General features: G+C 44.6%; 2 pseudogenes across 1 annotated transcript in view; both read right to left on the reverse strand.

The window, feature by feature from the left end:
- The window catches only part of LOC143567007 (transmembrane 9 superfamily member 7-like), a 56,230-nt pseudogene that overhangs the window by 16,818 nt on the left and 21,114 nt on the right, over positions 1-18,298 (reverse strand). The window contains exons 3-6 of the transcript XR_013141327.1: positions 14,403-14,523; positions 14,205-14,317; positions 13,335-13,485; positions 12,191-13,026 (exon numbers count right to left, since the gene is read on the reverse strand). The product of XR_013141327.1 is annotated as a transmembrane 9 superfamily member 7-like (transcript). The remainder of the gene's footprint in view (positions 1-12,190; positions 13,027-13,334; positions 13,486-14,204; positions 14,318-14,402; positions 14,524-18,298) is intronic.
- Positions 4,326-6,726, reverse strand: LOC143566997 (F-box/LRR-repeat protein 10 pseudogene; annotated as a pseudogene).

The following is an 18,298-nucleotide window of genomic DNA, read 5'->3' on the forward strand; positions in this document are numbered from 1 at the left end:
TATTGGTGTTCAATTCCTTTCTGAAGACAGAAGATCTCCATCTCAAAATTCTTGAACTCCGTTCCATTGTCACTCCTGATGAATTTAACTGTTTTACCCATGACGTTCTCAACTTTGGTAATTAAATTCTTCACCATTTGAGCCGTCTCATCTTTCGATTTCAGAAAATATACCCACGAATATCGCGAGTAGTCATCAGTGATCACCAAGCAGTAAGAAGTACCTCCTAGACTTTTTGCATATACGGGACCGAAGAGATCCATGTGAAGCAATTCTAGAGTACTGGCAATAGAGTTGACCTTCTTGGTGAGATGGGATTTCTTGTGTTGCTTTCCCTTCTTGCATGCTATACATTTGTCTTCAAAGTTAAAACTTTTCAAGGGAACGCCTATCACAAGTCCATTCCTGACAATGTGGTTCATCTTCCGAAGATGAATGTGCCCCATCCTCCTGTGCCACAGTTCGGATTCCGATTCGCTTGCTTTCGTCATTAAACATGATTCTTCCGTGGCCATTTCAGTAGACCTCATATCCATCACATAAGTATTTGTATCACGTGGAGCTTTCATCACTATCCACTCGTCTGGTATCTGAAAACCAGGCTTCAACACGATCGCCTCATTCTTCGTGAAATGAACAGTGTACTCCTTATCACAAATCTGCGACACACTCAGCAGATTGTGCTTCAACTCTTCTACAAAGTTCACATTCTCAAGAGTCATTTTTCCATTGGACACCGTTCCTCTTCCAGTAATTTTACCTCCACTTTCACCGGCAAAGCTAACTCTCGCTCCTTGAACAGGTTTTAAGTCGTGCAACAAGTATTTGTTACCCGTCATGTGCCGGGAACAGCCGCTATCTACAATCCAAAGACTGTGGGCAGCCCTGTTCAACTGTTCCTGCACAATAAAGCAAAGGATTAGAATCTAGGGACCCAAGACCAATTGGTCTTGGATCTATACATTCCGTACTTCGGCTTTCCAAAGTTAGCATATGGATAATTCCTGTCAGTCCTATTAGGAAATCTCCTTGGAAATTGAGTGTGAGGCCTTCCAAACCTATGTGTATTGAAAGTATTATATCTTGTGGTTTGGTTATTAGCATTGTTAAACTGAGGTTTGTTTCTGTGAAAACCTGAATTAGTTACATTTCGGAACTTTGAAGGGTTTTCATTTTTAGCAGTATTAAAATTACCATTAGGCTTATGCTCAGTTTTAATAGGCCTCACACCTCTGAATTTCGGCATCAGAGGGCAATCTGCAACAAGATGTCCTAACTTATTACACCTAAAACAACACCTATGCTCCATTTTCTTTTCAAAGGTTGTTTTGGATGTCGAGGCTGTGTTACCGGCCGTTCGTCTCACATAAGGTGGGACGTACGGGTTGAGTGGAGTACTCTTTTTATAAGTTTTATCTTTTTCTCCACCAGTGGGTAACACTACCTTCTCTTTTGTCTTACCCGATTCGGACAACTTATCCGAATCTGATGAGACTGGACTCGTAACAAAAATTTTCACACTTGAAACAGGCGAACTCGTTTCGCCACTACTAACACTTGGTTCTTTACTCGTAACCTTGATTGGAACTGTCTGAGGAACTTCAAAATCAACAGATTTCTGAACACTAGGGTTAAAAGTGTAATTGTGGTTATAAGGTGGTGGAACCTCGTGATAACCAATTCCTCCCCTCTTCGCAGAGGAATCTTGACCACTAACAAGGTGATCAAGAATAGCTGAGGAATTTCTGAACTGCTCAAGTTTTCGGTTCAGTTCCACCACTTTCACCTGGTGGTCAGCAATCTGCTTTTCTCGTTCAGCAATCAGTTTAGTCTTTTCTTCTAAAACCTCATAACTTAGATCAATTACTTCAATTTTTTCAGCAAGTTTTGTTTTTAAGCCTTTAACATATTTTTCACACGCTTTTATTTTAACTTTGTAACTGTTTTCTCTTGCTTTCATAAAGTGATGATTTTCTTTAAGAGTTTTAAATTCAGCATCTAAACGAACATACTGATCAGTTATGGTAGCAAGTTGCTCAGACAAATTCTCACATTTAGTACAAATAGGTTTAGAACTTACCTCGGAGAGTTGATCCTTGTTATCTGCCATGAAAGCTTTTTCCTTACCAGTAGCTTTCTCTTCTCCGGTAATCTTCTCACATTCTTCATTCTCAACCTTAGCCATATTTGCCTGCTCACTAGTTTCATTCGAATGCAGGTTCCAGTTGTATTCACCTGCTTCTCTAGACATCATGGCATTGACTTCTTTACTACTCCCAGTGTGCTGTGCAGACCGGCCTAGACCACGTTCAACTCGCTCGTTTCTGCACTCTTTGGCAAAGTGCCCGTTTTGTTGACAGTTATAGCACCTCACCTTAGACTTGTCGAACCCTGGCCTGCCACCAACAAACTTTCTCCCCGTCTTTCTCATAAACTTCTTCACTCTCCTCACTATCATGGCCATTTGCCATTGTAAATCCATTTCCTCCAGATCATCAGGATCGATCTGGTCATAGTCTTCATCCAGCATCGCTGGATCAACAACCTTTCCTTGAATATAGTTTTCATATGAAGCAATAAACGAAGCATAGAGGCCAAACTGCTCTTCAGCAGATTTGACGCTCATTGGCATCTTAGAGTAATTATTGCTTGAGGAACTTGAAGAGCCACTACTCTGGCTTGCTGTCTGTTTAGTACCACTTGATCCACCGGCTACAAAGCAAACATCCCCATTTGAGTTTACTGACACATGCCCCTCCTGTGAAGACTTGGCACCCGACTCGCCCTTAGTGTAGTAGGCGGCAGAATCAGTCTTTGAACTTGAATTGGAGTTTACTTTAGCACCGTACATGCCTGGATCTTGAACCTGATCCATAGATGTCTCTTTTCTGACCATATTAAGCTCAAAAGTTCTGAGCTTGTTGACAGTGGTTTCAAGATCATAAGTAGGGAAGTCCTTGTCTTCCCTCATCAGCACAGTATACATCTCCCATTTTGGTGGGAGGGCATCGAGAAGCTTTTCCACAATCTCTTCTTCTCGGTAAGAAATGGAGTAGTTACTCAATTCAGTCATTAGATGATAATATCGAGTGATAATATCATCAAGAGATTCGTTCTTCAAGTACTTAAAGACTGAAAATTGAGTTTTGAGCAACTTTATCTTTGAAGCCCGAATACCTACATTCCCTTCAAATCTGTTCTCAAGAGCTTCCCAAAGCTCTCTAGCTGATGTATACTTTCTGAACGTATGGAGGATCTCCTGTGGAAGAGCCATTGTGATTGCAGCATGAGCCTTGCTTTCGGCTTCATACATCTTTTTCTCCTCCTCTTCCATTTTACTGTATTTCTTGATTTGGTCTCGACCCTCATACTCCATGACTGGTGGAATATATCCATCTTGGATGCATACCCACATTTTCGCATCCTGGTACTTAACGTATTGTATGAACCGATCCTTCCACGCGACAAAGTCAGTTCCCTTCAGCAACCTTGGGGCCTTTGTAGCTGACCCCGCTTCAACTTCCATCTTTACAAGCTCCGAAATGTTGATCGACGACATCCTTCTTGAAGACTAAGAAACCCGAAAAATTCTGAGTAGGCGAAGTTAAAAAATTTCCTCTGAACAGTACTGTAGGCGAAGTTAAGGATAACTTCGCTTAAGTAATAACTTCGCTGGATCTTTCTTAAATTCGCGTGACTGGGCGAAGTTGAGAATAACTTCGCTTAGGGTAAGCGAACTTAGAAAGTAGGCGAACTTGAAGAAAAATTCGCTGAGCTAGGCGAACTTGATGAGAACTTCGCTGAGTTAGGCGAAGTTGAGGAGGTAGGCGAAGTTGTAAATAACTTCGCTTCTCCTTATATCTTCGCCGAAACCCTACGTATCCTGACGGCAACTTCGCCTGATGAACAGCAACTTCGCCTGACGAACTCAAACTTTCTGCAGATCTGAAAATCGGATTTTAACGAGGTTTTTGACGGTTTAAAGGCTTGAACACACTGGTAGGAGGCTAGAATGAGCAAAAACACCAAAAACTCGTCTCGTGAATAGTCGAAACGGGACGAATTCTACACCCGCGTGAATATCCCGAACCACACAATCGAGCAAATGCTCTGATACCAATTGTAGGTTCCCTGGATGGATCACACGAGATATCCCGATATACACAGGTGCGGAATCCCTGTGTAGATCGTTACGGACGTAGAACACAAACACACGAACACACGAATACGATACGAACAAACACACGTTATATTAATAACTCAACACGTGATATAATCACAGTTACAGACTCTCGACCTCACGTCACTTGACTCACTGATTTACACTAACTTGAACCACCTTTACTAACCTTACCAATATCATTGCCATCAACTTCAACTTCAACTTCATCATCATCATCATCACCACCACCACCACCACCACCATCCTCATCCTCATTACCAGCATCATCATCATCATCATCACTATCAACTTTATCATCATCATCATCTTTATTACCATCATCATCATCTTCATCATCACTAGTATCAAACATCTTCTCGGGGTCAAAAACGCTATCATAATCAATCATGATAATATCATCAAAGTCATCCCACCTATCCGTCTGGAGATGTTCCCCACGAGTCATCAAGTTCAAAAACGGTCTATTTAATGCCAACAAGTCTACCAACTCATGATTTTTGGAACCCCTTACTCCCAGCCACCTCAACCCAGGAAAATAAGGTTTCTTTAACCACTGAAAAGAAAGTTTAGTAATCTCATCACAGCCATACACATCCAATAATCTCAAACTACTACCATGCCGCCTGTCACCATCCGCCATTGTCATTGACGCTAACACCATCACCGACATGTCACCGATAAGCGGACACCTTCTCATTCGAAGATCAACAAGCGGGATTCGATTCTTTGCAAGAAAAAGCACAGCACCGTTTGTGAGATTATCCAGACCAGACAAATCCAATTCTTTTAACTCTCGATTTGACCCACCACTAAAAATTGAAGAAACACACTTGCTTGTTAACCCGTTACACCCACTAACAGATAACTTAACAAGACTGCTTTTTGCACCCTTTTGTAAATATGACAAACCCAAATCGGTTACACGAGTATAATCTAACAGCAAAGTCCTAAGTTTGTGAAGTTTGCTAATGGCTTGAAGTGCTTCATCACCAATATTACTAAAATGTCTAAAATCAAGCACAATGAGATCCCTATTTAATGCTAATTGCAGGACAGCAGAGTTTGTAAGCAGCTTACAGTTTCTTAAGCTTACAAAGGTCAACCCAAGTGAAGTAGCATGCATGTCATGAAACACGAGATCGGTCATGCGGGTCCCGTTAGAAACCTTAAACTCATGTAAGTTTGTGCAGGCATGAAGAAGAGTTTTGAAACCAGCATCTGTGACATGACAGAATCCTGCAAGTGATATGCTTTCCATGCTTGTACAGTTGGCAGCCAATAACAGAAAGCCCTCATCAGTAACATATCTGAAGAACGTTGGATTATACTCTTGGCTGCGAATAAGGGAAAGGTGTTTTAATCTTCCGTGTTTGTTTATTAACTGAAGGCCCTTGTCTGTAAGATCGGCATCACGACTAGTTTCAAGAATGGGATGGTCTCGAAGGTCCAAATGGGTTAAACGAACGAGAGTGTTTGAGATTATGTTGAGCATGGTGTTGGAAATGCGGTCTACTGTAAGGCAGAGTTTGTGAACATTAGGAAATACAGGTGGAGAGATATGATTGGGTGATTGATTTGGTGGCACAGTCGGGCTAAGTAGATCTATGACCATTTATTCCGGAATGAACCCAATTTGAAGATAAGTGAGTTTATCAGAAGCCAAACTTAAGGCAGAAGTAAACTCGGTGTCGGTGAATAATGTAGCATCAAAGATCAAGACAAGTTGTTCCAATTGAGTACAGCCTTCGAGCAACTCCTCAAGGTCAGAGCCATCATGTAACACCAGTTCTTTTTTATCAGCTATAGAACTCACATACAGCGACCTTAGGTCTTTGCACCGATCTCCGATCATAGAAAAAAGCTTCCCGCTAAACTTATAGCAATTCCGGAGCGACAGTTGAGTCAATCCAGGCTGAATAATATGATCAATCGCCGATTCATCCAGCCTCCTGCAATCTAGCTTTAAACTCCGAAGCGAAGCATTCGGTAATAGCAGTCGCTGTAACGGATCAATGGGAGCAGCAATTTCAAGGAGGTGAAAAGTAGTGAGAAAACTGAAGATGTCTTGAGCGCAAACGCGGAAGGTTCTGGAAGTTAGGGTTACGGCGCAGATGGACGGAACGTCAAGTTTGGTGAGAATTGTGGTGAGGACTTCTGACGGCAGTCGATTGAGAGTCATATCTCCGGCGGCCGGAGAGTGGTGGTGGTTCAATTTGCGCCTCCGATTGGAGGATTCCGCCACCAAAAACTTTACTCGCCCTTGCGCTTGTGGTAAGGGACCCACAATATCGATTGCCCATTTGTGGAAAGGCCATGCGGAGGTCACCGGAATCAAGTTGTTCTTTGGCCGCATGGTGTTTGGCGCATAGCTCTGACACGCTTTGCATTTTTGGATCTCTTTTAACGCGTCCAAGTACATGCCTGGCCAATAGTAACCTGCGTTCATTGCCTTGGCAACCACCATGCGCGGGCCGGCATGTATTCAACAGATTCCTTCGTGTATCTCTCTGATCACATAACTTGCTTCCTCGGCATCCAGGCATTTTATGAGCGGTCCAAGATAAGAGCGTCGATATAACGTACCATCAAGCAGTTCATAGTTCTGCGACTTGTGTCTTATCTTCCTCGCCTGTGCGCGATCGTCCGGTACCTTTCCCTCCTTCAAGAATTCCATTAATGGAGTTATCCATGATGAAGGTGTTGTATGAATTACAAGGACAGACTTCGCTCCCACCGACTGGTTGCTCATTACTTCCACCCTGACATCTTTGCCAAAGTGATCGAAGCTGGTTGATTCCATCTTGCTCAGCGCGTCGGCGGACTTGTTTTCACTGCGCGGAATATGTATGATTCTGAAGAAGTCAAATTGCTCGGTGAGCTTCTTTGCCTGCTCTAAATACAGAGGCATAGTGTTCTCCTTGGCATCATAAAGGCCATTGACCTGTGCTGCTACCAAGTATGAATCGACATGAGCCTCTAGCTTTTTAACTCCGAACTTGTGCGCGATGCGCAGACCAGCCAGCAGGGCTTCATACTCAGCTTCATTGTTGGTGCTCTTGAAATCCAACCTGATTGCGTAAGTATACTCATGACTTTCTGGATCCACCAGTTTGAGGCCTGCGCCGGACCCTTCGTTGTTTGAAGCTCCATCAGTGAATAATCTCCAAACATTTTCTTCATTATTGGCTTGCGGAGGGTCTACCTCGCGCTGAGCCTCTTCAATTTTTCCTTCAGGGATTTCTGCGATGAAATCAGCTAAGACTTGTCCCTTTATTGCTGGACGGGCTTATAGGCGATCGTGTGCTCTCCTAATTCCAGCGCCCATTTTGTCAGCCTTCCTGAGAGCGCGGGACGCCGCAAGACTTGCTGGATGTTGTAACCAGTCAGGACTTCAATAGGATGACCATTGAAATATCTGTGAAGCTTGTGTGACGCATGCGTTAGTGATAAAACTAACTTTTCCATGATGGAGTAGCGCGTCTCAGGATCTGTCAGCACCCGACTTACATAATAGATTGGTGTTTGGATTCCCTTGCGATCCACCAACAACACTGCGCCGATGGCGCGCTCTCCTGCTGACAGGTACAATGTTAGAGTTTCGCCAGGTAGTGGAGCTGTGAGCGCAGGCAGATTTATCAGACATTCTTTTATCTCATTGAAAGCTTGCTCGGCCTCAGGCGTCCACTTGAATTGGCTTTTCTTTAGGCAATTTCTCAATGTGTTAACGAATGGGGTAGATTTGCTTGCATGGTTCGCTAGGAACCTGTTGATTGATACCAATCTACCATTCAACTTTTGAACTTCCTTCATGGTGGATGGTGAGGGCATGTCAAGGATAGCCTCCACCTTCTCTGGGTTCACCTTGAAACCATCCTTGGTGACCATTACACCTAGAAATTTCCCTTCTTCTACGCCGAATGTGCATTTGCTCGGGTTGAGCTTCATGTTTACTTCCTTTAGGCGCCAAAGGGTTTCTTCGATGTCTTTGAGCATTTGTTTTTCCTCCCTGCTTTTAATCACCAAATCATCCATGTAGACTTCTAAGTTTCTTCCAATTTGCTCGTTAAAAACCGTATCCATGAGTCTTTGGTAAGTGGCTCCTGCATTCTTCAAACCAAAGGGCATTTTTGTGTAACAGAAAACACCCTTGTCAGTTCTGAAGGCAGTCTTGTCCTCATCTTGTGGTGTCATTTGAATTTGGTGATAGCCCTTATAGGCGTCCAGGAAACATTTGAGCTTAAATGGCGCCACAGAGTCCACCTTCGCGTCAATGTTTGGGAGGGGGTAACAATCTTTTGGACATGCTTTGTTGAGGTCCTTGAAATCAATACACATCCTCCATGACCCGTTGCTCTTCTTTACCATCACAGGATTGGCTACCCATGTTTGGTATCGTATTGGGCGAATGATATTTGCGCGCAGTAGATCTTCTACTTGCTCATTCATGGCCTTTGCCTTCTCATCCCCCATGACTCTCTTCTTTTGAGCAATTGGCTCTACAGACTTGAACGTGTTGAGAGAATGTTGCGCCAGGTCTCGCGGAACCCCAGTCATATCAGAATGTTGCCACGCGAAGACCGACATATACGTTGTGAGCAATCTTTTCATTCTCAACCTTGTGTCGTCTGATATCGTAGCTCCAATTGTGATTGTTTGCTCTGGGAATTTTGGGTTGAGAATCCATTCCTCCGGCGCGTTGTTTGCCATTGGAAGTCTCATTCTCCCTTCCCGCAGTATACTTGTCACTGCGCACAAATGATCTCGGTATACAAATGTTACACCTGTTGGTGTTGGGAACCCCAACGCTCCGTGCGCTGGTGACGGTATGGCGTTGAATTGGGCAATCGTTCCTCTACCCAAGATCATATTATGGCATGAAGTGGTGGGCAAGACCAAGAAGTTGACAATTTCAGCTCGCTTGTGTTTCTCATCCCCTATAGTTAGTTCGAATTGTATCTGACCTAGGGGGTGAATAATTTCATTTGAGACACCCGAGATTGGTGCATTCACAATTTCGAGCCTTGCTTAATCTGCTGGATCCAACTTCCTGAAACATTGCTCATACATGATGTCTGATTCACTGCCGGTGTCCACCAGGACTTTTGACACCTCATAATGAGCAATGTGTGTAGTGATGACTAGAGGACTGCTGATAGACGGGCCTCCTCTGATTCTTGGGAAGATTACTTGTTGCTCGCGCCAATCTCCTTGGACTTGCGTGCTTCTCTTTCTCGATCTTTGCCCTTGCCTTCCTCCCTCGGCTACACAGATTCTTTTGAACTTTTTACTGGCTGAGGCTCCATCTGGTTGTTCATTCTCTGGTCTTGGGTTTTTCACCAGGTGAGCCAACTTGCCTGATTTCACATCTCTTTCAATCGCATCCTTCAAATGGTGGCATGCATCGGTGTTGTGCCCTGTGGACTTGTGAAACTCACAATACTTGCCACTGTTTGGTGGTCCCTTATGGAGTAATGGCTTGGGGCTTTTAAACTGGACATTCTCTGTGCTTAACACTTGTGAAGGCGTTTTAGTGAGGGGAGTCCATATTCTTGGTAGAGGTCTGTTAGGCTCTCTGCCGCCTTCCCTCTTGTCACTTTCTCCGCGATTACGAATGTCTTTTTGGGGCTGGGGTGAACTTGGTTGCGCCTGCTTTTCTGCGGGGGAAAAACTGGTTTGTTGCAACCTGGACCATACGGAGTTTTGTTTGCCCCTCCTTTCATTGTTGCGTGGTGCTTCTGTTTGATGCCCTTTATCTCTTGCTCTATCTTGGGCAATTTGTTTTTCATTTCGCGCGAAGACTCGCGATGCTTCCATTAGCTTAGCCCAAGTGGTTGGCATGCCATCTCTGCTCACGAGAGCTCTGCGGAGTTGATCACTACGCGCACCTTGTATAAAGGCCACGCGCAAGAGTTGCTCAGTGATACCTCCAATTGCAAGAGATTCCTGATTGAAACGGGTTATGTAGTCTTCAATGGTTTCATCATTCCTGCGCATGCAGTGCATGATGTCATCGGGGTCGCGCGTGTGTCTGCGTTGCTGTACAAAGTGAGCCTGGAACTTCTCCAATAGCTCTTCGAACCCATCAATTTGTCCAGTCGGCAAGCTTTCGAACCAGACACGCGTTGCGCCCGTGAGGCAGCGAGCAAACATGTGACACCATGTTGGCATCGTCCAGCTTTCTAGGTTTCCAGTGTTGTAAAAACCTTGTAAGAAATCGTCTGGATCTGTTGTGCCATCGTACTTGCCCAAACCACTTGGCATCTTGGTTTTGTGTTGAATGGGAGCCTTCGCGATGCGCTCAGTGAATTTTGAATGCTTCACCAAGATGGCTGGCCTATATGGTGTGGTCACGTCCACTTGCCCTCTCGCTGGTGGGTTGTACGGTGTGTATAGATCCATATCGGCTTTGGCTCCAGGCGCTATGTTCATGTGCGCGCGGAGCTGTGAGCCTTCTGCATGAGTATCTCGCGTCTTCCTCATGCTGTGCACTTCTTCATCACTAAAATCAGCGTGTTCGGTGTGAACAGAGTGACCATCTTCCGGCGCGCGCGCCCTTTTTGTTGTTCCCTGAATGGTTTGCTTATCAAATGCGAGCCTTTGTGTTAAGTCGGCTAACTTTTTGTGTTTGACCAGCTCATTGTATTTGTCCATTAAACACCGTTGTTCGTTTATGAGCCATTCTTTAGGGTCATTGGTTTCAACTTCTGGACCCATTGGTCCTTTTTGTTTTGCACCAGTCAGATTTTGGAACGTGAGATTGTCTGGAGGAGTTTCAGTCTGGCTATGAGGAGTTGTGATGAAGGGATGGTTACTGGTGGTGCGCGTAGAATCACGCGGCGCCCTCAGAAACTGCTGTCCCTCATTAACATCCTCAAGCTCATTATCCTCCAGAACTTGATCGCTGTTTCGAACACCGGAAACCATGGTGAAGATTTTCAGAGAGAACTGATGAGATAGTGGTTTTGTTGCCGTTGTAATAGGTGATGTCGCCAATGAAGAAACGTGGATCGGCTCACTGGTAGACGATCAACTTTCCTAGGGTGTGAGTATGCTATATCACCGATGGTTTTCCGGAATATGAATTCTTCCACCTACAAAATGAACAGCACCGTGAACTTACCCCTCAGAAAGGGACAGAGGGGTCCTTTTTGGGGTAACCCTCCGGTGTGAGAATAAGAGATTGTAGGAGAAGATAATAATAATCTGAGAGTGAGTAAGGATTTAGAGTGTATTTTCTTGCTTACCTCCCTTTGTGGAGGTGGTGTGGTATTTATAGTGTTAGGGTTTCCAATGATTGGGCTCAGATCCCATTAGGGCCTTTTTGGCCTCCTCCTATTGCTTCGCGCCACGTGTCCTTAGGACACCTAGTGCTCTTTCATTGATTATTCTCTGACCAAGGTATTTCACCTGACCCATGTGCAATCACGTGGTAGCACATGGGTTTTGCTGAGTTGTCCACCTTTCATTGGCAGCTGTCAACATCAGCATATTCTTTATTCCTTAAAGGATACCTTCTGGAAGGTTGTCTGATGAGCACAATCAATGTTGTCCTTATCCTGATTTGGATAAGGACGAGGTTGATTATGTGCATGTGTGATATGCGCCTATCCTGAGGATGCGCGAGGTCTTCTCTTTATTCTCACGCGCAGATGTTTCATGCGCAGATGTGATATGCGCAAGCATATGTAATATGCGTGAGCATATGTGATATGCGCCACGCGCAGATGTGATATGCGTGAGCATATATGATGCGTGAGCATATGTGATATGCGCCACGCGCAGATGTGATATGCGTGAGCATATATGGTGCGTGAGCATGTGATACACGTGAGCATATGTGATGCGTGAGCATATGTGATATGCGTGAGCATATATGATATGCGCCATGCGCATAGGTTTTGGCTTTGTGCCTTCACGACATCTTGATTTCAAGCCTCTTGTCTATATCTTGTGGGTTGACCCGCTCCGCTCGATGTTAAGGCGGGTGCATACCTCTTCAAATATCACAAACGCTATGAGTAAAAACCCGACTATATCGTAGAACTGGTCAAGCCAAACGGATGTTAAGACGAAAAAGACCTCAATAAAAACAACCCCGAAGAAAAGAATCCCGCCAATGAGAATTGAGAAAACGGTTGTTTAGGAACTTGTCTCGGGATTTTATTGGGTTTAACGGGGTCTTCAATAACGTGTTTCTTGAACTCGAAGTAACTGCCGACAAAGACTAACGGTACAGAAACCCCGAGCCATAAGAAAACAAGAACAAACACGGTGCCAACGGGTACGGCTCCCGATGAACCCTCTCTCCAAATTAAGGCGTTTAGAATAAAGAAAACCACAAACGATATACCAGGAAACATAAAAGATGTTTCCAAAGCGGTTTTCTTCCACTCGGTACCCTTTAATGCTTTGTAAAGACGAGCCGAGGAAAAGCCCGCTAACAAGCCCATAAAAGCCCAAAACAAGACCATGGCGGTCATAAGACCGCCACGGTTGAGGGGTGATAAAAATCCCAATAAAGCAAATATCATGATGGCAAGTGTCATCCCTAAGATTTGGACACCTGTCCCAACATAAACACAAAGTAGCCCGGAATTAACAGGGGCCCGAAACACGTCTCCATGAATGACTTTCCAGCCCGTTTGTTCTTCTGGTTCGTCATGTAGGTCTAATTGGTTAAAATGTGAGATATCTTTGTAAACTATTCTCATCACTATCATAACTAACATCCCGGAAAGAAAGAGAATGATAACTAAAGAGTTTATGATGGAAAACCAGTGGAGCTGATCTCTGTTCATAAGTAGGTAGGCGTCCACACGAGAAGCCCATTTAATGTCACTTTCCTGAAAAGTTGAAAACACAAAACGTTTGAACGAAATAGATCACTTTTACTATGGGTCAAAAAATGGGCCGGGTACGGGTTGGTCTATTTTCTTAAACTTCTATGAATACAAAATAATGTATATTGCAGTTTTAAGGGCTTAGAAAAAGCAATAGAAGATTAGCAGTTCAACCTATCTAAACCATCTTATGTAGCTATACTTTTTTATTTGGCCCGTTTGAGATAAAACCCAACCCAGTCGACCCATTTAATAAGTAAATAAATGGGTTGAATATCCATTTGAATGATTAGGATTTCACAAGAATGTACCCTGAAGGTTACATCATATGTAAACACAACCTCCATATCTCTATCAACTGTCTGTGGTACACTGCTTCCTTGAATCATAGATTTTGTATTTTGGTTTCATGTAGTTAACCGAACGTTCTTTTCATTCCACTCTTTCACCTCATGATTGATACTGTTGGCACAAGTTAGCATTAAAGACAATTTAATTTAAAAAAAATAGAGAATCAATTTTACTAAGGGCGTGTATGGATCGGTTTTGGGCTCAAACCGAAATTTCAGTTTTTGAGTTTTTGAAAACCATTTGATTTTTTTTTAGTTGAGTTTTTTTTGGTTTGCCGCTTGAGCTTAAAATTTTGGGCCGAAGAGAAAAATATTTGGCCAAAAATAATAAATTCGGTCCTAAATCTTTTAATAACAAATTAATTATTATACGCTTGGGTTACAATATTTATTATTATAAAATACTTGAAACTTAAATTTGAAAATCTAATCCATAAATTCGGTCGGGCTTGGTTTTGTCAGTTTTAATTATATGCAAAACTTTAATTTTTATAAAAACATAAAACCAAACTGTCAGTTCGTGTTTGGGCTTGCTTTACGGTTTCGAATTTGTTTTTCTGTTTTGTTTAAAAATACAAATTGTGTCATGCTGACAAAGCATTATGTTATGATCATAGTTAGAGGTGGCAAAACGGGCGGGTCAAGCATGTTGGGTTGACCCGTCATCATTTTTGTCTGAATTCTTTTTATCCGTAAGTACAAAAAACCACGAATTATTTATGCATTACAAATACGCATATTTTCACACTTTTCTTGTTTAGATATCCGTTTGGATTTTACTTGATTGACCATTAGATAAAACATAACCCGCGTCAACCTGAGAAAATAAACCTGTGTGGAGTTACTTCAAACCCAACAATTCGAGCAGAACCGGTTTCAGGATACTTGTTATACAAGACTCTGAAGCTCAGGTGATTATTGATGAAATATTTTTCCTCTGGGGCCTGAAGATATAAACTAACAAATAAGTTTCTAGCAGTTTTGAATTATTTTTTTTATTTTTTAATTTTCTTCTCATAATAAACTTACCCCAGAATAGATTCCTTTGAACCCAACACGAAAACCATGTTCATAAACGGTTGATTGACTACCATAAGCTGGTCCATAACGTCTTCGCCTAAGAACAGCAACTGGCATGTCATCTAAGATCCTGCATTCATCAAAAAATACAACTTGGGGGCTACTAGCGGCTCGATTTAATGTTTTTTTTATAAACCAAATAGTAAACCGGTTTTGGTTATCAACATTTCCATAACCAACAAAACAATTTATAAGTAAATGGGTCGAAATTAACCCCTTTAGTATAAAATATATCCCGTAAACCAATTACAAAGTGAAGAAACACTAAGTGACCCTGGGCAGATTACGGATAATCTGGGGGTTAAGTAATGTTTCCCACGAGGATGAGGTCCAGCAAAGAAAGTTGTTCTTCAGGTGACCTGCAAAACAGACACCGTAAGCTCGTCACTGAGAAGGGGGGGGGGGTTCCTCCTTGTGACCACCCTCCGGCGTGAGAATCAGACTAGATTGCTCTGAATATAAGTGTATATTAAGAGATTGCTAGAGAAGATAAGATAATGAGATATCAGATGATGTCCTTACCATTCCAAGGTGTTGGAGTATTTATAGCCGAAGGTAGGTTTCCTAGAAGGTACAGCCGGCTGAATAGTATTCATGTTCTACCAACAGTGGGCTACGCACAACCAATGCTGGTTGGTGGATAGGCTGCGGCCGACAGTGACAAGGTCGGCTGTATACTGTTCCTTTACTGCCGGCTATGCACTGTTCCACCAACTGTAGGCTGCGCACGTCCCATAGTAAGGGTTGGTGAGTAGGCAGCGGCTAATAGTGAAACAGTACTAGAGGGTGCTCCTCCTCGTACTGTTGTCGGTGAGCTGTCACCCTGTGATTGGTTCATTGGCTGCTCTGGTCAGATTGTCTGTTTTGCCCATACCTTGGTAGGTATAGTACAAAAGATCTTCCAGAAGCATACGGACTGGCTCATTTGGGCAGGAGTATTCCCGCCTTGCTCATTCCTTCAGGTGACTACTGAAGTAGCAAGAGTTAGTGCCTTGTGCATGTAGCCTTGCTATCAGTGCGGGTAGCCTTCCCTGATGGCTTGTATCCGCAACTGCGGGAACAAGCGGGGTACTTCACCATTGGGAGGCTTTCCCTGCGGGTACAGCTGGCGTACTGCGCGTAAGGTCTTCTCTGAGCATGGTGGGTCCTGCGGAAGCAGTTGGTCGTTGCGCAGACGTCCCTGTTCAAGGTGAGTCTTGCGGGTCCAACTGGGCTCTGCTGGGACCTACCTCTTCAAGTCCCCCCAGTCCAATGTTCTTCTCATGAATTATTAATAAGTGAGGTGAACTTTTGGACTAGCAAGGGGTTTTGAAAAGGGTTTTTAGTTTTAAGGTTTTCCGTGGGGATTCTTCCCGCGGTTTTCCTAATGTCACGCAGAAATTCCCGACTTTTCTGCTTGATCTTTGGGTATGAAGCGGGTAGGTCTGTAACCTCCTCGCAATTCAGGAGCGTTGAGTCCCACTTGTGTGGATTCTCTATGGGGTTTTGGTAGTTTTCAACATAGTGATCAATTATGTTAAAACCACCAATTCCATCTTGGAGTTTCAAATAATATAGTTCTCGACGTTCCCGCCATGCGGGGATGTTATTCCCGTTTCCGCAAGCATGGCCTAGAAGATCCTTCTTGGTTTGAATTCCCTGCGGAGTGCTAAGTATGTGAAGGGTTTTGCCTTGACACTGTACCCGCACTCGTCTTACGGTTACTTTACTTTCAAGGTATTCCTGGCGTCAATTCCCTGCGGGTGCTAAGTATGTGAAGGGTTTTGCCTTAACACTTTACTCGCACCTGTCTTATAGTTACTTGGTTGCCAAGGTAAGGGGTATTTTCCCGCTTTTGAATCTTTTTGAAATTTTGAAATTCGAAGTTGGTGAAAGGATAAGAACAGTCCAAACTATTGAAACGTCGTCCGACGGTTTCTTCTGACAGTGTCAGGACGTGCAGGAAGTTATGGCGACGTGACAGTATATGGTCATTCCAGGCGTTTTTTCAGGCGCGTAGGCGCAAATTTTCGGGCGCGTGGCCGCGAAATTACTGGCACGCGTCCTTTCAACAGCTGTTGCCAGCTTGCTTTTTGCCACGTGTCATAGTTTCATTGCTCCTGCGATTTCTCTCTCTTCCGCATTAAATTCACCGCATTAATTGCGATTAGTATATAAAGGGGGAGAGGGTCCTTTGTAATCCACACTTTCACTTTTCTCTTCATCTTCAAAACGATTTCCGGCGAATACTCATCTTTTTAGTCGAGCATTCTCTTGAAATCGTTCTCTTTTTCATACCTGCAATATGTCTTCTGTTCACGATCTTGAGGCTACAGCCCAGGAGGCTGGGGTGTATGCCGAGCACCCGTCATCCACGTCCGACAAGGATGACAAGAGTACTGCTGGCGAGTGCCAGTGTGCTCTGCCTGTCGATCTATATCAGTACATCGTCAGGAAGTTCATGCTCGAGTCTCTCGAGCCTGAGTTTCCTGAACCTCATCAGACGGTGTATGATGCCCCCAGAGGCAAGATCGGGGTATATGCGGCATTCTTTGTCTATGGGAATCTTAGGTTCCCACTGCTGGAGAGGCACGGTGTGCACCTGACCGAGGTGCACCCGATGGCGATCGCGAAGATTTGCCACTTCGAGTGGGTGTGCCGGATTCTGGGCGTTGAGCCCTTCGTCGACCGCCTGATGACCTTCTACTCTTGGAGGTGCATCCAAGGGTGGTATACTCTGATAACCCGGATCAAGGGTTTGAAGATTTGCGCAACCGAGCGCAGTCTTTGTTCATGGAAGCGGGAGTTCTTTTTTATCTCCGCTCGCGCCATCCCCCTTGCCATGAAGTTCAAGAATGGGCAAGCACTCCCCAGCCTTCACGCCTCCAACTACCAGGAGGCGGAATGGTTCTCAAAGATATCCCGAGTCCAATCTCCGGTTTACCGCTTTGCGGAGTCCGGGATGGTGATGCTCGGGATGAGCCGGGTGTGGAAGGATGCGGATGCGCAAAAGATCCTGATCGTCCTTGAATACGGTTTGAATTCTGTCCCTTATGGTACGGTCTGTCTTCTTTGTTTATATATGTTTGTCTTCTAACTGTTTTTCTTTTATTTCAGAGGGGAACGACTTGCAGTCGCTCCTGTATCCGCGGGAGGCTGATAGTCCCGCTCGGATGGGTACTCGTGCTCTAGATGAGAACGAGTTGCCCATCCTTGCACAGACGGCGGATCGGTTCGTGGAGGTCTACCCGCCAGGCCACGAGATCCTGAGCGCCAGGCGGCCAGGTAAGGCGTTATTCAACCCTCGACCCCTCAATGTTGAAACCTCTGCTGGAATTCCTCTAATCCTGTGTTCTGATGAGGAATCCGCAGATGGTCCTTCGTTGGTGCGGAAGAAGAAGGCTGCCGGCGGGAAGGGGAAGGCGAAGGTGGCCTCCACTGCCGATCCGGTGCCTCGGTCTGATTCAGAGATCGAGAGCGAGGAGGTGGCGGGGAACCCCGGTGGTGATAAGACCACTGCTCCGGAGGCTGCGACGACTGTCACCTCCGGAGAGCCCAGGAAGACAACGGTGAGCGGCGTGAAGAGGCCGGCTCCATCGGGTTCATCCCCGCCTGTCCGCACTTTCAGGCTCAAGAAAACCCGTAAGTACAAACTTTATTTTTAACTTCATAGCATTCCATCATTAATACTTATCTTCTTTGTGTAGGCGTGGATGCTACCGCATTCCAGGGTGAAGCGGGGAGGAGTACCTCCGGACCCATGACGGTAGGCTTGGTCAGCCTACCTGAGGCGACGACCCAGGCGGCTGCGCCTGCGCCTGCTTCCGCTGGTTCAGTTGCTCACTCCGTTGAGCCAACTGTTCCAG

This window comes from Bidens hawaiensis, unplaced genomic scaffold, assembly GCF_021521415.1.
Source record: "Bidens hawaiensis isolate Kalapana, Puna unplaced genomic scaffold, B.hawaiensis_p1.1 tig00023194_1, whole genome shotgun sequence".
In the NCBI taxonomy this organism is placed as follows: Eukaryota; Viridiplantae; Streptophyta; class Magnoliopsida; order Asterales; family Asteraceae; genus Bidens; species Bidens hawaiensis.